Source organism: Galeopterus variegatus, unplaced genomic scaffold (assembly GCF_000696425.1).
Source record: "Galeopterus variegatus unplaced genomic scaffold, G_variegatus-3.0.2 Scaffold44, whole genome shotgun sequence".
Taxonomy (NCBI): Eukaryota; Metazoa; Chordata; class Mammalia; order Dermoptera; family Cynocephalidae; genus Galeopterus; species Galeopterus variegatus.
In genome coordinates, this window is record NW_007726155.1 from 381,141 (window position 1) to 405,897 (window position 24,757).

The 24,757-nt window shown below is 39.9% G+C and overlaps 1 protein-coding gene across 6 annotated transcripts in view; it reads left to right on the plus strand.

The window, feature by feature from the left end:
- The first annotated feature begins 428 nt into the window (after positions 1 to 428).
- FOXP1 (forkhead box P1) overlaps positions 429 to 24,757 on the plus strand; it is a 569,779-nt gene continuing 545,450 nt past the window's right edge. For 3 of the 6 annotated variants that reach the window (XM_008571751.1, XM_008571756.1, XM_008571760.1), the window contains exon 1: positions 429 to 686. The gene's annotated coding sequence lies outside the window, so the exon portion shown is untranslated. The remainder of the gene's footprint in view (positions 687 to 24,757) is intronic. The other 3 variants (XM_008571774.1, XM_008571780.1, XM_008571788.1) reach the window with 1 other exon arrangement.

Here is a 24,757-nt window from a genome sequence, read left to right on the forward strand (position 1 = left end):
TCGGCGAGCCCACCTCCCCACCTGTTGTGAGCTCCGCCTTGGTCCCCAGAGACTGGCGGTGACACAGACGGGCGCCGGAGAGCTCCGCGCCCAGAAACAAAGTCGCATGCCCCCTCCCAAGTGTTTGCTTCGAAATCGCTGCTTGCGGCACCCCCATTCCCGCGCAGCTCCCGCCCCCTCTGAGAATAAGGACTAAATAAACAGTTGTAACTCCAAACCTTGCGCCTGCGATCGTATCCCTATCCCACCCCTTCCCCCGTTCCTCCCCCTCCTTTTTTGTTGTCGCAACTTTGTAAGATCCCGGGGAAGGTGCTGAGACTTTGGCTCGGGCCGATTTCCCGGTCTCGGGATCCTTGCAGGGATTCCCTGAGCCGCATCTTCTCTTCCCTCCACGCGCACTCGCGGGTCCTCCGAGCCCGCTGCCCCCTCTGTCTTGTCCTCTCAGCCTCCTCACCGTCCCGTCCCCTTCAATACCCCACAACCTGCACAGGGAAGACTTGCTGAGGGTCGCTCCGGTTTCTTGTCGACCGCAGAACCCGAAAGTTTGCAAGAGGAAGAGAGCGCTCGGCGGGCGAGCGAGCGAGCGGGCGAGGGGCAGCGACAGCGGTGCCGGGGACCATGGTGCTGCCGGCGCCTCCTCCGCGGGCGTGAAGGCGGCGCTCCCACTCCCTCCCCGGACTCCGCGGGTAAGTCGAGGCGGCCGCGGGCGCCGGGGCAAGAACGCGGGCGGGGGCGCGGGGGCAAGGGACACTTGAGAGCCCCGGACTGCACCGGGGTTTCTCCGTGCCCAGAGAGCCAGCCTGGGCGGCGCGAGGGCAGCAATAAGGTGCCCGGAGCTAGGAATGTGCCCATCCTGAAGCCGGTAGGTGCTTCGAAATACTGGACTTTCTTTCCTTTCCCCCCTCCCTTTCTTTCCTAAATCTGAAAATCTGGAGATCAAAGTTTAGCGTGGAGTGTAAAGTGCTCCGATAAAATATGGTGACATCCCTCTCCCCCCTTCTCACCCCACTCCTCCCTTATAACTATTAATTATTTCCAAGTCATTGTGTCCAAATACCCTTGCTGGGCTGATTACAAAGTGTATTGATTTAGTCTGGGCTCATCCTACGCTTTCGTCTTAATTCATTTTCTTTTTGCTTGGCCAGAAGACCCAAAATGAAACTTATTTCTTCCTCTTCGCTCCCTTCCCCACCTCCAAGCCCTCATATGTGAGGCTTGGGCAGAATAATGAAATTAATATAAACATTTCATTTGATTGCATTTGAGTTTCTCCAGTCCTCTTCTGTGAGGCTGAAGTTGCACTCATGTACAGTCACAGGTATTTTCTAAGTTAGAATTTCCTTTTCTGCTACTGTTCTTCAAACGAGAATGCTGGAGGAGCATTCTGGATTCTCTTTGAAAGGAAGTCTGTACATTCAGACAGTCTGCACTTCACCTTTGGTTGACCATAGACTTGAGGATTTAGGACTTGCACAACAGCTGAGTTGAGGAAAAACCCCAAGGATATTTAAGGAATGTTTCTATTACTGAAAATATATTGAAGAATCTCTGCAAAGATTTTACCTTCCATTTCCTTCCCCCCACTCCTGTTTTTCCACAGTGAGAATCAGTTTTGGGGGGCGATGTCTTAACTGGATTGCAGAGAGAAATAGTAAGGCTTCAGGTGTTTTCTACCCAGGGGTAGCCTCTATAATTGAGACAGTTTCTGCTATTTTCTGTTCCAGAGAGAAATGTATCAAATCTTTTTTAGAATTCCACTGGAGTTTTGATTCTCAAAGTGGAAATACCCATCTCTTTGAGTCCAGGAAAAGAAAACTGGGCTCACAGATTCAGAAATTTGGAATTTTTTTCCCCCTGTCTTTATTTGAAATGTCTCATAATTAAGGAGCATTAACAATATAAAAAGGAACTCAACTAGTTACCATTTAAAAGATGTCAACTAAAATCTCACTGCAAAGGGAGAGAAAAAAGGTTTAACATCATGCCACTGGCTGTACTCCCTTCCCCCTAGACTTTGGATTAGTCATTGTATAAGAGAGAGGGGGAAAAAATCTTTTTTTGGTGGGGGGGGGAAAGTAAAGTAAACAGCCTCCAACTGCTGAACCTTGACAATCCAAATTAAGGAAGCAGGAGAGATCAAACAGAACTGCTGCTGGGTTGTTGTCAGGAGCTGCTACAGAGAGAACCCTGGACTATTCGATCAAGCAGCAAGGCTATATGTTCACTTATGCAGAAATGGACCATTGCAAATGCTGATCTTTGTTGTGCAAGCAAAGGCTCACTTGGAAGGAAATACTCAGCCCCTCTCTCTGGGCAGCATTTGAGTTTCTTATGGATGCTAAGTTGCTAAACAAATTATTTTTTTAATGCATCTTTCTTTATGAGGAAAATGCACCCAAAAAGATATTAAAAGAATATTAAGTCGTCCGGAGGCTGTCTTGCTACCCAGAACTGTGCAGTGTATTCTTTTTACCAGCATTAGACTCCTACACTAGAGTTAGATAACGTTTTCTCACATCAAGTTTAGAAGATCTGCCTTGTCAGGGAAGCCAAGGTTTTGTATATGAGGGTTTAAATCTGATGTAAAGCTCAAAAAAAAAAAAAAAAAAAAAAAAAAAATCTCTGGTGTTGAAGTTTTGTGTCAGCCCACTCTTGGAATTTAAAAAGGCGAGAGAGAGCATTCTCAGATTAGACATAACCTCTTTTTTTAGATTGACATTCAACATGACCATGTTGCTACTTTTATTCAAGTTATCTGTTACTTGTGCTTGCTTGTTGTCTAGGAAAATTTAACTGCTTCACATTTTAAAGGGAGTAGTAACAGTAATTACTTTAGCATTTTGTTTTCACAGATTTATCAAAGTATAGTGAAAGAAACATCAACTATTCAAATTAACCGTCTCAAATTAAGAGGTTTATATTGCTGGAGATGTCTGTAAGATTTTGTGTTTATATTTAAATCCTGGAATATAAACTGTGTAACACTTTTTTTTTTGCTATAAACTATTCCCAAATTAAATGTCATTTTTAATTAAGTAGAAGAAAGTAGGAAATAGGACAAGTAAACACATACAGAAGAGTACAAATAATTGTCATTTAAGGATTGTATTTTTAATTAACAAGTGTCAGTCACATGGTAAGCACTTTATATTTTTTTATAAGCCTGAGTTTCATAACCACGGTGCACAACATGTTTCAAAGTCTGTAGCTTTTATTGGATATACCTTTATTGTATAATTAAGCAATGTGAGTTAAACATACACATGGATGCTATTAGGCAATTTTCTGCAATATGTAATGTTTTTAAAAAGCTATAAATATTTTCTAGTTAAATCATTTATACTAACAATAGCAAAAGTTAACTGAGTTAATATTGAGCCTAGGCATGATTTTCTGTTACTAAGCTTTTCTTTGCTTCTCTTAACAGTGTACCTTTGACCTCGTAAATTTGCATTCTTAGGCTCTATTGAATGGTATGTCTGTTTTCAGCAGTGGTTTAAATTAACAGAAGAATTGTGATACTTCCCAAACAAATATATTTATACCACAATGTGTCCAGTGCCAAAATTTAGAAAGAGAAGGGAGAATATAGAAGATGCAACAAATTTTGAGTCCAGCTTCGTCTTCGTAGCCAGTCTTATTGTCCATATTTATTTGGTTTTCATGTTTTACTTAAGAGTCAAACTCAGTTTAGAAACGTTATCTTGTAAAATTCCACATTATAGAAATGTATGTATATGCAGACAAGATTAGGGGTTATTGTACTGATCTCATTTCAGTGGGTATGCCAAGAATATTTACAGGGTATAGCAAGAGTTTTGTCTTTTAAAAATAATTTTAGGCACACGTTAATAAAATTTAAATAGATTGCAGGCTGTCAGAAAATAGTATAAATTTTGTTTATGATTCAGTTACTTTAAGGTACTTACATTAAAGAAACTCATTTAACCCCTGACTGAGGAGCATTAAGTGAGGAGGGAAGCCCTCTAAAGAGCTCGCACTGCCCTTTGCTCTCCCGATAATCTTAAATTACTACGATTTAATTGCAACTTCAAGGCATTGAGTATGAGCTGTTTCTCTATGACTGAGAAAGGGTTTCCAGAGCATAGTTAGATTTGCACAGGTGGTATTTTTGTTTTTCAAACAAAAAAATAATTTTTGCTAAGGGCTTTTTCCTTATCCTGTTACATGTCAAACTCCTTTTATAGATTTCAGTCATAGTATATGCTATTTTTGCTAAGCCAGCAGTATTGGCTTTTTTCTTTTCTTTTTTTAAAGTGTGTTTTTTGAACCTAGAGTGTATAAAGGTCTCAAGCAGATAGGGATTTGTTTTCTAAAGAAAATAACCTCAAGAAAGGCATCTGCTGAATAGACAGGTGAACTTTGTATACGAGCCAACATATACTTTTACTGTTTGCACATTTTTTTTTAAGTTGATGGTAGTAAGTCCCACTAGGTGGTCAAACACTGAGTTTGTGAGACTAGCCAGCAAACCAAGTAAGTTTGAAATTGGGTCTGTGTATTTTCTAAATGGTCTTTCTTAATCTGCAGGCCACTTTATTATACATGTGTTATCCAGGGAACCATCATAAACTGATTTTTAAAAACATTTCTCTTCTACAGTACATGGATGAATTAAGGTTAGAGATGCCAAAAGCTGGAATGTCAGCAGGCCATGAGATGAGATGAGTTCCTGAAACTGGGGCAAATCTGGCCAAATCTGGGGTATCTTATGCATGACGGTGTTTTGTTTTTTTGGTTTTTTTTTTGGTGGGACATTTATAGTTTATTTCAATGTGCATGTGACCATGTGATTAATGGAAATTAAGCAGATTTGGCTGTGTTGCCAACCTGAAAATAAATGTTGTAAGGAACGTTTGATTTTAAGAAGTGGCTTTGGTTTTGCATCCCATAGATAATGTTGTTGCAATTAGGGCTACAGGGCTGGTATTCTGTAAAGAGGAAGTACAGTGGGGTAAAGGGCATGACAGTCGGGAAAGACAATTAGACAGTGTTCTTTGTTTCTTTAATAAATTATTCTTATTAATTACAGTCAGTTTGTGCTAAGGCATTTTTCAAGCCTTGTTTAGAAGTCAGCTCCCATTCACAAGGAGGTTGTGCCAGAGGCTGTGTCCTTTTCTTGCACTGTTTTTTTACCCAGTCGTGAAATGTATTGACTAGATTGGCTTGTGGATGTCTCTGCAAAGCTTGTTTTTCTTTTTTGCAGTCCCCTGATGCCAGTTTTTAATATATGCCTTGCCTTGTGCATAACAGGTGTTTGTTTGGTAGCTATTTTATGGGATTTTAAAATGAGAAGAACATTTCTTATCTAGCCAGCCACTGGGAGAATGAGCTGCCTAAAAGGAAGAATCTAGTACCTGAACAGGTGTAAACGGGTTTTTCCTCATTACTCTCTGCAAGCTATTTTGTTTAAAGATGTTGGGGCTCAATTTAGTACCATGAAATTTTAAATTAAGTTGTAATAATTTAAGATTATTAGGAGAGTGCAAAGAACAGTGGGAGCTTTTTGGAGGTTTGGTCTTGATGCTTAAAGCTGCTCAGTTGTGGGGTTAAATTAGTTTCTTCAGTCTGAGTACTTAAAGTAACTAAATGGTAAACAAAATTTATATTAGATCCTGACAACTAATAATCTATTTAATTACATTAAAGTATCTGGGTAAAATTTTAATTAAAGACAGAAGTACTGTCAAGCCCTGTAAATATCTTGACAGGTCTACTCAAATGGAACTGATATCACGAAATATTTACATATGTCTGGTGTGTTCGGGAACATCTCAGCAGTGTCTGTGCAAAGCTAATTGCACTTTCTTTCCAAATCACATTTTTAATAAAACAGTTTAAAAAAAAAAGGAATATGAATACATACAAAATTTGTGTTCCAGTGTTCTGTTTACATTTAGTTCTCTCTATACTCAGTATCATTCTGTGATGGGTTTATTTCCTCAAACTATAAGTAATTCAGACAAACAGCTGAGATGGAGGGGTCATTGGGTAGAAAATTCATGTCATTCTGTTTGATTTCAACAGTTTGAGGATATCAGAGGCTAGAATGTTATAGAACAAATTACTGAAGAAAAAAATGGATCTGAACATGGCATTATTGAGTCCCCATTTATATGAAATAGAATAGATTCTCTTAAGATGGAACAAAGATTTTCTCCTGAATTTTGTATTTGGTTGCATATGTATTACTGATAAGTCAGGTGACATCCACATTTTGCCAGATTCTCTGATTTTAGTTAATTTTGTGATCTGCTTTGTTTACTAGGACATTGAATAATATTTCTAGCACCAAACTCAAAAACTGAATTCCCGAGGTGTGTTTTTCTTCCTCTCAGCTGTGCAGTTGAACCATAATGTGACTTTCTCTGCTCCTGGTTCCCTGCCTGTGAATTAGGGGTAATATTTTAAGATATGTTCTTTGAGGATTGTAGTGATCCAACGATACAGGGCTGCGTTATTACTCATATGTTTTAAGGTGTTGTTGGTGCTCTCAGGACAGTGACAACAGCCCTTGGGGGAGGTTATGGTGTGAGTTTTGCTTGAGTTTTCCCAGCCCTGGTGCCTGTCCCCTGAGTTGGTGATGCCTGACCAGAGGTGCTGGCTTCTTGCCCTCCTGGGAACAGCTGAGCACAGACATGGAGGTGGATGCTGATGTCTGAAGTAGAAGGAAGTTGTAGTTGGTCCTAATCCAGCATGTTTCAAAGTGAGGTCCCTTGCTCACCTACATCCAGATACATGTGTGTGTGTGTTGCGGGTGGTATTAAAATACAGACTCTTGAATGAGGATTTTTGCTGACAGACATGGGATGGTACATTTATGATAGACTTCCTCCGGTAATTAATTCTGATGCACACTAAACAGAAACCCATGGAATAAGTGATTAATGCTGTTAGAGATTCTGGAACTGAAATTTCTATCTTCCCTTGTATTTTACTGATTTTTTATTTTATTTTATTTTTTGGTGTACCTTGAGGCCCATCCTGTGTTATTTTTAATGTGTTTGGATTTCTATTAAGAATGAAAATTGTTGGTTTTTAACCAAGCATGCGTTTTGGGGTCACAGTAAAGCTGTAGTTTCAAACACAGATGTGATTGCACTGCTCCTGGATGTGCCATATCTGGGGCTGGGGCCAGCATTTGCATTTTTAAAAATTGTCCCCCATGATCCTGATGCCCACCAAAGTGGGATAACCAGACTGCTCAATAACCAAAGTTGGAGGAAAGCCTACAAACCTTCTAAAATGTTTAATTGAACTGCTTGGCCACTGTGAACCTAAGAGAGGAATACGTGCTCCCTTTTCAGAGACATGCACAGAAAGAGACATTAGATATTTAGAAAAACAGAGGCAGAACCAGGGCCTCCCAGTTCAACAAAGTGGTGGGAACAACCTAGAACACTGGTAGTTTTCACCAAGTATTGGATATTTCCTTTCAAATTATGTCTTACTCGCATCCATCTTTCCCAATGGGCGTTGTCATATTGTAGCTACAAATTAGTGTCAAATGGCTTTGTGGAATTATTTTGTTTTCTCTGAGTATTCCACCTTATTTTAAAAATCTGAACTGTTTATTCGGATTAACACTGATGGCACAAGTATTTCGATTTCTCTAAGCACCTTGGGAAATTCTCTGTTGTTGTATATGATGGGGTATGCACAAATAGTGATGGAAATAGCCTAGCCAACAATGCCACACAAATGAAGAAAGCAGAATCCTAAGAAGAATGCATCCTACAAGATTACAAGATAAAGGAAGATAAAATGCTAAGGAGGCTTGTTTAAATATTCAGGGCTTCAGCTAAAGATCTAACCACTAAGATCAAAAGAGTTAAATGAAAGTTGTACAGACATTTTTCGTCTGTATTAGTAACGTGCTTTTTGAAGTTACTTAGTAATAAAGTGTTTGTCCAAAATGCCCTCACCTAATATTTAATTTCCATTTTGACTTTAGGTGTGGCTTTATTTTAATAGCTGCCAAAAAGCTGGCAATTGTTTTTATGTTTAGAACTTCACAGTTACTTTGGCTGTGGGTTCAGGTGGCATTTGGAATATCCCTGTACTACAAAGTTCTTTTATTTCTGTTCAGACCCTGAAGCACTTTTGAAAAAAAAAAAAGTATCTGATGGGCCAAGTTTTAAAACTAGAGTGTCTCTACCACTGAGTTTCTATAAAAGATAAAAAGTGGAAGTGATTGAAAAAAAAAAGAAGGTGCCGTAGTAGGGAATGTATAGAATTACTCTTGTCACTAGTTGATGAAATCAACAGCTTGATGTTAAATCATTCCGTCTTGTTTGTTGAAAGTATGTTAATCATTTTGTTAAGAAAGGTTAAGTAATTAACTGGTATTTCATTAGGGAATCAATGACAGACCCTTTTAAGTGATCTATTATAGGCAAATTTTAATAGAAAGTTTGCTGCACTTAATTATTGGGAAAGAAGCTAGTTGAACCTTGAGAAGGGAGTTGGGTATCTTTAGAGAATATTGCTGTCCATATGCAACTGTAAATAATTTTGAAGAAAATAGTCTATTAAAATAGAAAATCATCCAGTCCCAGGTTTTCTTTTATGGGTTTTGTCAGGCATGTTGTTGCAGACCTGCTGCTGTTTTGCATGCCTTCTTTGGGTTTAAGAAGGGTTCAACCGCTTAAATGTGTTCATCTTATTTTCTAAATAATGGCTTTTGTTGCAGTGTGATGCATGTTGACAGTAAACGCGCAGCCATAACTTTGGTAAGCTTACAACAAATTCTTATACTTGTAGAAGCAAGTCATCCTCCTTGCTGCTGACTGGGGTGCTTCTCCCTTTTGTCTCGCTGTCCTTATGGCAACCACAGCACAAGGTTTAAATATTCCAGGATGGGGATGGGGGGGGGGATGGCCCACCTGGCAGAAGTTCACCTTTCTCTGATACCCCTTTGTCCTAAAATTACACACAAGGTATGCTTCCAGCTTATTCTTCCTTGTGTGTGTATTCATATCCACTCAAAATTAAAAAGATACTTAAAGATGTCATTTCTGTGTTTGTTTTTGTTTTGTTTTGCTTAGGAAACAGGACAGTCACTTCTGCTGAACATAGAGAGCATCTCTGTGTTAGGAATGACTTTCCCGTAGCAGAATAGTGAGGTTCAAGAATTCTTTATTTTTTTTCCCTAAAAATGTTTTTTTTTTTTTTTTGATTATACATATTTATGGAGTACAGAGTTGACTATCGGTATTTGTGTACAGTATGTGATGATCAAATCAATATTATTATCATGTTCATTATTACAAATCATAATTATTCTTTGTGTCTCTTACCCAATTACTCCGTAAACTGCCTCCCCTTCCCCCTAAAGAATTCTTTAAATAAGCACTTTTGAAAACAGCAGAACTGGATTTTCTGTTGGATGCAAGGTTTTAGTACTTGTAATCAGTGGTCCAATTATTAAATAAAATGCAATGCCTTGGCCTCAAGCACTTTAATCTTTTAGGTGAGAACAACTTTTTAGGAAAGAAATTGGGCAGATATTTACAAAGCTATTCATCTTAAAATGGCATTCTTATATTTTTCAATTTTTATTATGAAATACGTAAGACACTAAAATGGAACAAAGAATAATTCAGTGAGCACCCATGTACCTACAGCTCTGCTTAAGAAAGAACTCATGGCTGATTCAGGTAGAAAGGCTCTTGGCATGTGCGTCCCTCCCTCATCTTACCCCTGTCTTTCTCCCTTGGAAGTTACTTAACCACTGTTCTCGGCTGGCTGATTTTCATCCCATGCAGTTCTCTATACTTTTAATACGTATGCACTTATTGCCCCAACTATAGGATTTTGTTTTGCATGTTCAAGGTTTTTATTGATAGGATCCTATTCTATGTATTCTTCAGCAACTTGCTTTTTAAAATTTAATACAGTTAGTAAATTCATTCAGATGGATACATCTAGCTGAAGCTTATTCATTTTTCCATGTGAACCTTTTGAGATGTTGAATATTAATTCAAGACAAGTTCTTTACATTTGAAACTAAAGCCCTACAGCCTTCTGCAGTACCATACATTGAAAATTTAAGATCAATATGAAACCATCAGTGCTGACTTGAACTTCAAAAATTGTTCACTTGCCAGTTTTTTGGGGTTTTTTGGGGGGGGCACTTTAAAAATCTCAATCATTTATCAGGGAATTTGATTTTTTAAAAATAATCTATCAAGTGACTGATCTTTTACATTAAGCAGAAAAATAGGCAAAGCATTCATTTGAAGGAGCCTAGCAATTTTCTTATTCTTATTTAAGGACTTGGCTTAGAGCTTAACAATTACATATGCAGGGAAAAGAGTTAAAAAGCGATGTTTAATTAACAGGCGATTTATACTTCTGTATCCTTGTTATGATATAGCACCTTGTTCTTCAGTGTAGAAAGCGATTTCTGCATATTTTAAAGGACTGGCATCTTTATGGTAAGAAAGCCATATAAATAAAGATATACTTAGATGAAAATCAGAACATGTTTTTAAAATAGTGTGTGTCTACTTTCAGCTCTGTTATCAAACTTGCTGCATAAGCTGGAGTCCGTGCTCTGTGATTATGCTAATGACCGAAAGAATCGATGATGCGCGACTAGATGAAATCAGTGGTATAATCAGAGAAAGTTATCAGTTTCTTTGTCATTAAGTATTAGTGATAAATAATACACTGTTCATTTTGAATAGATAGAACATATTTAATTCTGATGTACAGAGTTTCCATTTGGTCAGGCTCATTGCTGAGTAAAATGATAATCTTTTGTAATTTAAGAGGAAAGAGAAAAGGCATTTGTGTGTCAGCCTGGTTAAATGTCTAAGGCCACTGAGAAGTGTTTACCTTGACCAGCTAGAGAAGGATGGAAAAACTTTATTATTTTTTTCTCCTAGACAACTTGGTTATTTGTCCTGACATTTTATAAGGAATTGATATTCAGTAAATAGCGTAAATAACTGGAGATGTTAAACAAAATGAGTCTAAAGGTAGATAGTGTTTCCCTAAAGAAAGGAGAAAAGTAGAAGAAAGGGGACTCTTTGGACAGTGCTCTTTTTAAATGACTGGTGTGTGTTAAACAGGGACTATTAGAATCAGTGTTACCCATTAAACAACAGTTTTAATTTTTTAAAAAATTGAGTTTCTCATGTTAAGTAAGTTTATACTTGTAATGGTTTATTTAAAGAGAAAGAATACTTGTAACTTAGCATCTTTTCTTAGTTTCCTAAAACCTTGTGGGAAAACACCTTCTTTGTTGAGAAGGGTTTCTAATGCAATTCTCTATAACAGACATTTCTCCGTGGATAGACTTATGAGTTGTTTTACTACTGTACGACAGTACCAACTGACAAGAGAAAATAAAAGAATAATTAGATGTGTTTTATAGGACATAGAGTGATTAAAGTCTACCAAAGAAGGAAATCAGATCGAAGGCTGCTATGATGTTATTTTTAAAATATACATGATAAAAACGATTCTCTGAAAAGCAAAGACTCCCCGACCCCGGCTTGGGCCAGCTGTGTTCTGCCATCTTCCTGCCGCTGCCCTGTCCGTCTGTGTTGGCTCTCACCAGCAATACCATCTGCTGTTCCAGCAGTGGCCTTCTCTTTGGTAAGGCAGGCCAATTGGGTCAAATTTTGTGATCTGGCAGATATCCACTGGGAGCTAAGATCAGGCCAGGCTCATTTTTATGTGTGTCCAAAGCCAAGATTTCAACTTGGTGAAAGGCTGTGGAATTTATTTCCCAAAGCATTGCCCAAGCTCTGTTCTTTTCTTCAACTGCCTCCTTGGGCTGAGATGATTGCTTAATGCTCTTAATTATGCTGGATCCCTCTGTATTTTCGAACACCTGTGCGTAATTCAGATCATGGGTGGTCACAGAGCCTGGCTCGCCAAACGGCTTCTCTTTCAGAATGGGAAAATCCCAAGGAGTCTGACCGTGCGCCGTGTGTGAAGGAGCAGAATGGAAGCTGAAGGAGGATGGAGCATTTCCCTGGAACTTGAACTTGTGTTGTTCCGAGTAGAAGTATCCTTCCCCCTTGGCTTGGAGAGAGTCTTACAGTGAATAACTCAGAAAAACTACCTTTAATATATTCCTAGGTTGTAAGCTGTGCATAACCATTATCCATATCCATATTTTTAAATAAACTTTCTTGCCCTTCACCTGTGCCAAGTTAGCATCAAAGCATCCTGTCAGAGGGAAGGGGCAGGTGGGGACTAATTTGCTTTTGAGACTTGCACTATTGGAGGGACTTCTTAGGCTGCCTTGAACCCAAGAGTGGGGACGTGTCAGAGCTCCAGAGGACCTCGATGATGGTTCAGTCCAAGCCATGCCTTTGTCCATGAGGAGACTATGGTTCAGAGAGGGGGCTTGGTTTTCACTGAATCACGTAGCCATTGGGATCACAATAATACTCATACCTATGTCTATATTTACATACACATGTGAATGTAGATATCTATGTTGGAAAATATATGTGAGTATGTATACTTAAGTATTTGTGTATGTATGTATGCATACATATATAAATAGATACACTATTTCAAAAATATACAGATCAAGTTCATGTACTTTTTTGCTACATATTTTTATTCTACACTGTATCAAGAACATTTTCCTGTATCATAAAATAATCTTCTGCATAATTGTTAATAACTAGTTGATCTTCCAGTATATGCATTTATATTTGGTTTTCTTCCTATATTTGAGGGCAGCACCGTAGGGACCACATGGTTTCTGACATTGTAACATATGTGGGAGGAAGAATATAACAGGCCTGTGGATCTGCAAGTGTTTTCTGTGGATGTGTGTGTGTGTGTGTGTGTGTGAACGTATGTACACATGTGCACATGCATGTTTGGGAGGTGCATACTTGATTGTGGATAAAATAGGACAAGTTTGAAGAGCAGGAACAGATTTTTTGTGGGTAGTCGACACTCTCACAGCTGCTTGAGGTTAAAAATGCCTACCATCCCATCATACTCCCATTCAACCTATTAATGACATCTGTATCTTGCTTTGTGGGGGGACTCAGAGACTCATTGAGCCCATTTTGGTTTGCACGTTGGAGCATGTATTGGCGTGAGGTGCAAAAAATGTTTGCTTCAAATATCAGTTCAAATATCTAGGGCAACCAAGTCAGGTCTCATAGAGTATGTATAGCACGTGAAACAAGTTGTCTGTGAAACAAGTTATCTGGAAAATTGGAGAAGAACAATCCAAGTCTTACAAAGCTTTTGAAAATTCAAAAACAATCAAAAAATGGGCGAAGACCAGTTACATAATTTGTTGGCCCAGTGCAAAAGTAAAATGCCAGATTCCTTATTTAAAATTATTAAGACTTTCAAGATGGTGGAGCAGAGCATTAAACAAGGGTGGGGCCTTTCTCAGTATGGATCTCTTCTGAGCATGGGGCCTTGTGTGACTGCACAGGTCACATGACCAGGAAGTCAGCCCTGCCTGGGATTCATAAACTGTTGGGTAGGGCCTTGCTTCTTTGCACTGAGGTTTCCTCCCCTACAGAACAGGAGGACTGGGCTGAGACAGGCATAGCAGGCCGAGGTCCTCCAATGTCACTCTCACTTGTCCATCTTATTTCTCTACCACTGAATCCAGGTTGGACTACGAACTCCTTGTAAAGCTCGTATCTTCTCCTGGATTACAAGATACGCATTGAGTTCACCATCTTGGTTATCTTTTGACCTATCTGTAGACCTTTTGCAAGGTCCTGTGAGGGAGGCTAATGCTGCTCATTCTTGCTTGTTCTTTCTCTTTTTTTCTTCTACAGTGCTTCTCCCAGGATCTTATCACTTTGTACATTCTGTCCTTGTCACCTTCATTGCTCTTTATTGTCACCTTCCCTTGGCTTCATTCTGGAAGAGGCCTGCTGGGCCTAAAATCTGAAAGCAGCCTTTTATCCCAAAGTGTTCATTAAACAAGCAGATTGTTTCTGGAAGGGCACTGTTTGTTTTGCTGCTTTCAGGAATTGCAAGCTAACCAGGTCCCATGTCATGGAGCCATGGCTGGCCCAAGCCTCACAAAATGCAAAAGTCATTTTATGAAGAGGTTGTACTGCTGCATTGGACAGTTGGGACATCCTCATTGATGAAGGTAAAATGAACTTCCTGAAGGTGGTGCAAGTCTATCTGGATGTGAAGCCAAGAATGGATTTTTTTGAAGTTCCAAATTTTAGAATTTTAACTTAATTGGATCATTCTAGAATGTTTCACCTTGGACCTGGTAGTTGCTGTTCTCTTCTTTGATGTGCACTGATTCCCTGCCATTTAATGGCTGTGGCAGCCTGAACAAGTGACGGAGTCTTGAGTTTCAGTTTATCTTAGTGACAGTGATAGTGCCTGGTGTTAGGGTGGACAGGAGGTGTAAATGAGTCAGTGTCAGAGCCCTGAACAGTGTTGGCTTATCGTAAATGCTTGATTCTTGGTGGCTGTTTATTGATAATAGGAATTATTCCTATTACCTGAATTTGTGTTTTATGAGAGAACAGGGTATCAGCTAGCTGTCTGCTTCCTCCTTTCCTATAGAATGCTTGATGATGATGAAGTTGGGAAGGTTAAAATACTTATCTCCCATGCTTTCTTGCTTCGATCCAACTCTCCCTACATTTTTCTCCCACCAGCCTCTTCGCCCCTACCCTCTTCCATCCAGCACAGTTTTTCTTCCTGACACAATGGTGTGTGACAGTTTTGGGGGGCTGTGAATGCTGTGGGGTGCTTTCTGAGATGAGGGGCAGAGGCTGCTTCTGAGAGCCCAGGGAGAAGGTGTGTGTGTGTCTGTGTTTCTGGGGAGGGGGTGTGATGAGTCTGTGAGGAGCACTCCAGGGGCCAGGCTGGGGGAGGGGCTTTTGGTGTCTCTGTGGTCATCTGACGAAGGTAAAGATTGCTGGGGCAGGTTGGCCCTGTGTCGCCCATGACCTTCAAGAGCATGCTCTTTCAGAATTTGTGGAGGGCACGGTGCTTTTTCTACAGAGAACAGCATTGACTTCCCCACCCCCAGGTCTGGCGCATAATGAGGAAGGGAAGGAAAAATAAGTTGAAGGAAGGAGAAATGAGTGACCCCCCATTGGGCTGCTTGCTCTCAGACAGTTGCAAGGTTTGAACGTCAGAGCGTTCCTATCTAGCTATTTACCAGATTGCCTGTTGAATTGCCTTTCCACAACCACCTTAATTTTCACACTACAGGGACTGGAAATGATACTTTAGTTAGGTCAAACGTTAGCCTGCACAAGGGTTTTATAGTCAGGTTTGAGATTTGAATATGTTTACGTGGTCTGTCTGTAGTATTTTTCCCTGGCAAGGTGTCTGGTGTTTAGTTCCTAGGGGAATGAGCCGCTCAGGACAGCTCACAATTTGCAAACCAGTTATTAACTTGTAATCCACTCACAGCGTTCAATGTCTCTATTTCCCCGTGTCTGTCAGGGTGGTTCGGGAATGAACTGGCTGTGCTGCTTAGCAGGTTGGGAAGAGGGACCTCACATTTGCCAACTCTCGCTCCCCACAGTGATCCTCTCATGTCAGGCAAGCATTTGGCCACATCTGTGCTGAGTGCTCGTGGAGTGGCTTGGTCAGAATTTTTAACTCTTATTGTGGCCAGTGAGAGGCGTGGATGGTCATGAGCCTGCACGGTTCTTAGTGATCATATACAACAAGCAGAGAATTAAGTTATCTCCTTGACTGTCATGGCAGTAACACGTGGATGTGCGTTCATTTATTCATTCACTCATTTGTTTATTTATTCCTCATTTATTCACCTCTTCATTAATTTGTTCATTTATTGACCCCAAATTACTACTGGACCAAGAAGCATTGCTTCCTGATCACCCGATACTCCTTCCCACCCTCCCACAACCCCCAACCTATTTTGGACATCCTGAGTTAGATGTTCTAATACAAACATTGTTATTCACAGGGATCTTTGTCAACAAGCTTATGAGATTCATCTACTTCAACCTTTTATTTACTAAATATATGACCGCCCAGAATCAAATGAGTCATCCTTATGCATAGTTACCATTTCTATAAGAAATATGGCTTTCAGTTACATTTTGACTACCTAAAATATACTAGGTACTATACCAAGTATAAGCAGCTGCTTTTTCTTTCTAGCCTGAGCACTTAATTAAGACCTGACAGATTGATTTTTCCATTAGGCCAGAAGGCAGGTGTCGTCTTGAGTAATTCTTGATTTGAATTTCTTATTAAGAGTCTGTTTAGTCCTCCCTGCCCCAATATGTGTGTTTAGCAAAGTCTCTCTATTACCCAATGAATTTTACTCAACGAATTAGTAAAAAAATCAAAATAAAATGTCCTAACAATGGGTTTCTGTTAAAAAGATACTGATATGGAGTTACTTTGATGCCTGTTCCTGGCATCTGCATGGAAGGTCTGATCATTGAGTAATGTTGACTGGTAGTCCGAAGTCCACGAAGCTATCGTCTTTTATCCTTTTTTAACTCCTAATGCACCATCAGGGACAGTGACAGAGGACATTGGTATTGATAACCCCTAACTCCTTGGGGGATGATTTGATTCCTTTCCTCTTTTCAATTTTCATCCTCCAAAAATGGCATGGAAGTAACTTCCTAAAAAGATTATTTGCCTATTCATTGAAATGTAAATTCCCACTTATACATAATAAAAAACTACAAAACTCTGCCAAAGCTGTTTAACTCTAGTGATAAAGAGTTTTGTTAAGGATAAGGTCACCACATAAGCCTGTGGCACTGGTTAAGAGTGTGACCAAATCCTGACGCAGTGTAGCCATGTGTGTTAGCCACACTACTGGATGACTTAAAGCCTATTAACCTTTCTAATTTATCTTCATCATCCATAAATGTGTGTGTGTGTTTAAAAGGACATAATAAAAGAACTTACCTCATTGGTTTGTTCTGTGGATTAAATGAGATAATTCACGTAGAATGTGACACAGGGTGCCTGGCAAATCCAGGAACTTTATTCATGTTAGTTCTTCTGATTATTATTATTCTGTCTTTTTTGGTTAAAAGTCATATTACATAGCCAAGACAGATAAAGGATGAGGAACTTTACAAAGATCACTGAAGGAGACAGACCTCATTTACGTGGTGTGAGAATTGGAACTTAAGGTTAATTACCTTGTTGTTGTGTTTTGGGGTTTATGTTGACTTGCTCTGGTTTTGTCTCTTCGCTTTTGAATAAGTTCCTAAAATATGGTTTTGTCGGGTGTTTTTATTTGCTTCTGAAATCAGTGCAGGTGCAGATAACAGGAAATGAAACCTTAGGTGGCCCGAGGGAGCCTCATTCAGATGGTGCAAGCAGGTTTAATATACAATCGTTATTGTCTTACTGATAATTTGGCATACCGTGGTTATCCACACGTGCCATGTGGATTACAGAGAGTGAAGTCATATGACAAGTTGGTATCAACTTGCCCAGTTCCTTGGGAAGGGTGAGAGAGAGGAAAACGCTCACTCTTGGAGATGGTGTTAAAGCATGGCTTCACTGGTCTGGAGGCACAGGGTTGCAGTTGCTGTCTGGTCCATTGGCATTTCGTGCTGTCTTCAAGGCTCTACTTCTTGGGTGCAAGGATGGTATCTTTAATGAATGAATTCTCACCATATTTCTAGAGTTAAAAAACCTGCTTTGGGTTTGAGACTATGTTACATATTTCCTCATATTGTGAAATGTAGAAAAAATTGAAAATTGAAGATCCATGGCTGGAATACCAAGTTTTCCAAATGTTCAAATATTCATATTACCCAATGGTTATATCTAAATAAAACATCATCTTTAAGGCTTACTTTTGTTCTTTGTCCTGAAGAGTATAGGGAGAGACCATGGTTGCTTTGCTTTTGTGATAGGTAAGGTCTCTCTTTGGTCTTGGCCATGAGCTGGTCTTTGCACACAGTGAGCCCTTAAACACGCGTTGAAGTGAATACAATTTGCCCAGCTTGTCCCATCATCCTGGAGACACCTCTCCATATGCACGTCTTTGTTGAACCCCAATGTACGTCATATGTGTGAAGTGCTCATCCATTTCCTGCTTTGGGGGAGAGAGAATCTCAAATGACTTTCCTAACCCAACGCAGCAGCCAGAGCCTTTAAATCTCCCCCAGTTTTCTACCTGGCCAGACCTTTCTTCCTTCTCTTTTAGTTTGATCCTTCCCAGCCACTCTCTAGCCACATGCACACACCCTTCACAGTTTGTTCCCAACTTGCCTCGCATAGCCAGCCTGGTTCCTTCCTTCATCTCCCCATCACACTAGGTTTTCCTTCCATGTTTTCCAGAAAAGGTACTTGTCAGAGGCACAATTCTTCTTCTCCCATTGCCCTTAAAGGAAGGGATGGGAGGGGACACCAAATAAGAGGAGAAATGAAGACTGAGGAATGGGTCCAGGAATTCCAGCTGATGTATCTGTGGGGCTCATAAGTCATTGCTCAACTTTCTATTTGAGGAAGACCCAAGAAGGATTCAATTCCACCTATAGAAAAACCAAATTATTTCATTACTGACATGTGGCCTCAGTGTGATCACTTAGTATTTGGGTAACCTTGGGCAGATTTCTTAGCCTCAGTTTGCTCTTCTGTTAAATGGTCTGGTTGGTGATAATATGAACCTGTTGGGGGTGTCTTGAGGATAATTCACATAGTGACCAGTGCCTGGAACATCCTAAACCTTCATAAAAGGCAGATGATATTAGCCCCTATGATTCTAATGCCTAGATGCAGTAGTTAATTATGCCTAGTCAAATTCAACCCAATGCATTGTACAGTAGATACTGTGCCCAAGTCTGGTTCAAATCCCCAGCCTGGCTGCTTATATGACCTTGGATAAGTTATCAAGCATTTCTACATTTCAGTTTTCTTACCCACAAAATGATATCATAGCACCTACTGCATAAGGCTGGTGGTGAGGATTAGAGAAGTTAATGCATGTAATTCCCTTGGAACAAGGCAGAAGGCCTAGAACATAGGGAGCCCTCAATAAGTCATAGGAGCTACTGTGGTTGCCCTGATTGTGCCCACAGTGATTATTATTATACTCTCCTTATCCAAGCAGTGCCAACCAGCGAGAGGACTCGTAGAACTCTTTTGAATTCTTATATCTCATGACAGCTTGGGGGGGGGGGGCAGAGGCCCATGACTGAGACATGTTTGGTTGGAAAGGCTTGGTTTTAAATCCACACTCCTATCATCAGGTCTGAACATTTGGCCCTTCTTCTTTGCCTAAGATGGAGACACATGGAAGTAGTTTGTAGCAGTCGGGTATCAGGTCTGGGCTTTGCAAGTAGAAGATGAAAAACGTTTACTTGCTATTTGCCATAACTTATTTGCATTTTCTTTCTTTCTTCCCCCATTCCCCAGGAGAAAGAAAAAAACTGAAGTGGGTATGTATCTTTGTGATTTCCTAAGTTAGCGATATACTGAATGAAAATACTTCACAAAGGAACATACTGGTGCTTGACGATGATGATCTGCATGGAACAGAATTTGATTTGCAGTGAGTCTGTCTGGGATCATAGTCAGCAAATGACAGCTCAGCAACCACTGTAGCATTCAAAATGCTTAGTGAGTGCAGGCACTGTTGTGACAAATTATACATATAAAACATATATTTTACATGTATACTGTAGTAATGGATTATACATATGAAATGTTATATCATGCTATCCTTACAGCAACCTTATGAGGAAGGTACTTTCATCTCCATTTTATAGATGAGAAAACTGAGTTTCAGAGAGGTTAAGAGCTTGAGCAGAGTCACATAGCTAGGTCTTTCCTATTTCATCTAAAATGCATAGAGAATCATAGCAGGTCATGATGGCAGTGGACATTTTCAATGATCTGGTTCAACTGGCTTATTTATTTTTACCAGCTTTATTGAGATATAATATATAAATAAACTTACCAATTTAAAATGTACACTTCAACAGTAGTTTTTAGTATATTCACACAGTTGTGTTACCATCATCACGACCGATTATAGAGCATTTTTATCTCTCACAAAAGGAACCCCATACTCATTAGCTGTCACCTGCTGTCCCATTTCCTCCCAACCCCCTCAGCCCTAGGCAACCACTGATCAACTTTTTATTTCTATAGATTTACTTATTCTGGATATTTCATAAGCATGGAATTATATAATATGTGGCCTTCTGTATCTGTCCTTCACTTAGTATAATGTTTTCAAAGTTCATCCATGTTGCAGCGTGAATCAATACTTTATTCTTTTTTTTGGCTAAATAGTATTCCATTGTGTAGATATATACCACATTTTGCTTATCCATTCATCTGTTGATGGACCCTTGGCTTATTTCCACTTTTGCTTTACGACTAAAGGTACTATGAACATTCGTAAAGAAGTTTTTTGTGTTGACATATGTTTTCAGCTCTCTTGGGTATTTACCTAGAACTAGAATTGCTGGGCCATATGGTGTCTTCTATGTTTAACCTTTTAAGGAACTGCCAAACTGTTTTCCAAAGCAGCCAACTATTTTACATTCCCACCAGCAATACATGAAGGTTCCAATTTCTCCACATTCTCACCACACTTGTTATTGTCTCTCTTTATGATTTACCATCTTGTTTTTGAAATTAGGAAACTAAGCCTGAGAGGGCTTAGATGACCTGCTATAAGTACCATACCTGGTTGTTCTTTGCAAGGCGTGAAAGATGAGGGTGAAGACATAATCTTTATTGCAGGAGCTCACTGTCTACGGGGGAGTCAAACACAGTCACAATACGTGGTAATGGTGGCTGTAATGGTAACAGAGTATAAAGGGAATGCTTGTAGCAGAAACCCATCTCAAACTTAAACAACTAGAAGATTATTTAGTGACTCACATAACTGAAAAGTATGATGATTATTAGCTTCAGGTACAGATGGATCTAGGTGCTAAAACAATGTTGTCAGGGGTGGCTGTTTCTTTCCATCTCTAGCCTTGCTTTCTCATTTTCTGCTTCATTCATAGCCATCTTATTTCTTTTTGTGGGATGATGGCTACCAGCAGATCTAGGTTTATATTCTGCCACATAAGCATCTCCAGCAGAGTAGGAGTTTTTCTTTACCCATGGTCCTATCAGGCTTATGTAGGTCTCTCATTGGCCCAGTACATTGATGTAATAGCCTTCCATTCAATTATAGCCAATGTTCTGGTTGTCCATTCTTGCTTCATTTCCTACCCTCGAGGTCAGGTGGAGGAGGGGCCAATTTTACCTAGATTGCAGGAACTGAGAATGGGTGAGGGGTGATTCCCAAAGAGAAAATGAAGGTTCTATTTATAGAAGAAAAAGAAATCATGTTTGCCTGGTAAAAACAGCAGTTATTCATTCTATCAGTGAGAAGATTTTTTTTTCACATGGTACATAAATCTTTACGGAAATTGCTTAAATGGTAAGGGAATAGCTTAGCTCATTTTACTGGAACTTCAGAGGTGGGGTGCTCTAATTCAGGCAGCTGAATTTAGAGATTTATTTCTTGATGATTCCTGTCTTTGCCTTGGAGGTAAAATGGCTGTAGCAATTCCTGACTGTCACAATATGTTTTCAGGGTTCACATTAAATGGTGATAAAATGGAGCACCCATTTTATAGGACACTTACCAGTTGCCATTTCTTAAGCATGAGAGGAACCATGCAGAAAACTTTCTCTCTGCCTCTTAGCCCACATTGCTCAGTCCCATGACTAGATAGATGTCATTCCCTGATTGTCTTAGCCTGGGTTTTTGAACCAATCATGACGACTAGTCAGGCCCACCTTGGGGGGTCAGGTAGGGGCAGCTTTCCCTGAGGCTGTTGGGTTCTGTGGGAGAAGGTGCATGTTTGAATCAGATGGAGGTTTCCTTCAGAAGGAGGAAGGTGGGCATGGAGGTTGGGAATCCAATTGGCAGTTCCCACGTATGGGGAGGGGTGGTGGGAGGCCAAGGCCAGTCATGAGGTGTAAAGGAAGGTTCTCTGACGAGGCCTTGCTTGTACTGCCTTTAAGAAATACAGTCACATGTTGCTAAAGGGTGGGGATGCATTCTGAGAAATGTCCTTAGGTGATTTCATCATTGTGCGATCATTATAGTGTACTTACACAAACGTAGATGGTATAGCCTCTTACACACCTGGGCTGTAGGGTATAGCCTATTGCTTCTAGGCTACAAACCTGTACAGCATGTTTCTGTACTGAATGCTGTAGGCAGTGGTAACACAATGATAAGTATTTGTGTATCTAAGCATATCTAAACATAGAAAAGGTACGGTAAAAGTATGGTATAAAAGATAAAATGGTACACCCATACAGGGCACTTACCGTGATTGGAGCATGCAGGACTCGAAGTTGCTCTGGGTGAGTCAGTGAGTGAGTGGTGAGTGAATGTGTAGGCCTAGGACATTACTGCACACTCTGGAGACTTTATAAACAGTGTACAATTGGGCCACACTAAATTAATAAAAAAATTAATTGTGTTGCAACATTATGATGGTTACGATGTCACTAGGTGATTGGAATTTTTTATTGTAATTAGTCATGGGACCACCATCATATGTGTGGTCCACCATTGACTGAAACATTGTCATGGGGTGCATGACTGTACAATTTTCCAAAAAGACACAGTGGTCTTGAGAAGCAGATATCTCAGGCTAGAAAAATAGCATGGGCAGAAGAGCTATTCTCCCCCAACATTATATATAAAATTGAAGCTATCTTGGTTATCCTTTCCTTTTAGAGTATGAACAAAGAACTTGAAGAGCCAAAAGTCAGAGGCAGGACTGGCACTAGAACTTTCCTTCTCGGTCTTCTGTGTAGGTGGATGAATATTGAATGTACTGCTCAGCCTCAACTTCCTGCCTGCTGTGTGTCTCACAACAAAAGAAGGCAAGCAGAAAGATTCCTCGTATGTCTCAAAGTTCTTCGTGCAGGTTAATAACCATGAGGAGATTGACTTTTTAAGGACAGTTTCTCAGGGTGGTCATATTTTATGCCATGTGCCATAAGGTGGGGATACAATAGATTTTTAACTTTTTTTAATCAGATTTTTTTTCAGGATAAGTTATGAGTTGACTGTTTGAGATGTGGAAGATAATCTGGAGGTATGCCAACACTTTTTTTTTTTTGTCCTTTTTTGTGACCAGTAAGGGGATCGCAACCCTTGGCTTGGTGTCGCCCGCACCACGCTCAGCCAGTGAGCGCACCGGCCATCCCTATATAGGATCCGAACACACGGCGGGAGCGGTGCTGCGCTCCCAGCTCCGCACTCTCCTGAGTGAGCCACAGGGCCGGCCCTGCCAACACTTATTTTACTTATTTATTTATTATTGGTTATGAATATTCATGAGATACAAAGCTGATTGTCACCCCTTGTGCCCATGATGTGAAGGCCAGATTCATACTGGCAGCATGCCCATTACCACAAATTGCATTTGTACTCCATGTCCCACACCCAATTATTCCCAACCTCCCTTTCCCTCCCCTTTCCCCACCGACTCCACTTTGTAGCCCAAGGAATGTTCTCTCTCTGTGCAAGTCCAATGCACTGCTGTGGTATTTCTTTCCTCCCTTCTTTCTCTCTTAGCTCCCTCATATGAGTGAGGACGTGCGGTATTTATCCCTCTGTGCTTTGCTTATTTCACTCAACATAAGTTTCTCCAGACTCATCCATGTTTTTGCAAATGGGAGTATTTCATTCTTTTTTATGGCCTCGTAGTATACCATGGTGTATATATACCACAGTTTCCTTATCCAGTCAGACATTTAGGTTGGTTCCATGTCTTGGCTATTGTAAACAGAGCTGCAGTGAACATGGGAGTGCAGGTATCTCTTTGACATGATGATTTCGATTTCTCTGGATATATACTCAGAAGTGGGATTGCTGGATCATATGGAAGATCTGTCTGTAGTTGTTCGAGAAACCTCCATACTGTTTTCCATAGTGATTGTACTAATTTACAGTCCCACCAACAGTGTAGGAGTGTTCCCTTCTCTCCACACCCTCACCAGCATTTGTTATTCACCGTCTTTTTGATTATAGCCAGTCTAACTGGGGTGAGGTGGTATCTCAATGTAGTTTTAATTTGCATTTCCCTAATGACTAGTGAGTTTGAGCATTTTTTCATGTACCTGTTGGCCATTTGTATGTCTTCCTTTGAAAAATATCTATTTAGCTCCTTTGCCCTCAGTTTTTCCCCATTCAGAATGATACTGGCGGTGGGCTTGTCATAAATGGCTTTTATTGTGTTGAGATATTTTCCTTCTATACCTAATTTGTTGAGAGTCTTTATCATGAAGGGATGTTGAATTTTGTCAAATGCTTTTTCAGCATCTATTGAGATAATCATATGGTCTTTGTCCTTGAGTTTGCTGATGTGATGTCTCACATTTATTGACTTTCATATGTTGAACCATCCTTGCATCCTGGGGATGAATCCCACTTGATCATAGTGTATAATTTTTTTAATATGTTGCTGTATCCTGATTGCTATTATTTTGTTGAGGATTTTTGCATCTAGGTTCATCAAGGATATTGGCCTCTAATTTTCTTTTTTTGTTGTGTCTTTTTCTGGTATTAGTATCAGAGTTATGTTGGCCTCATAGAATGAGTTTGGGAGAGTAGCTTCTGTTTCAATTGTTTGGAATAGTTTGAGGAGAATTGGTATTACCTCCTCTTTAAAAGTTTGATAGAATTCAGCTGTAAAGCCATCCAGACCTAGACTTTTCTTTGTTGGAAGATTGCTAATTACTGCTTCAATCTCCTTGCTTGTTA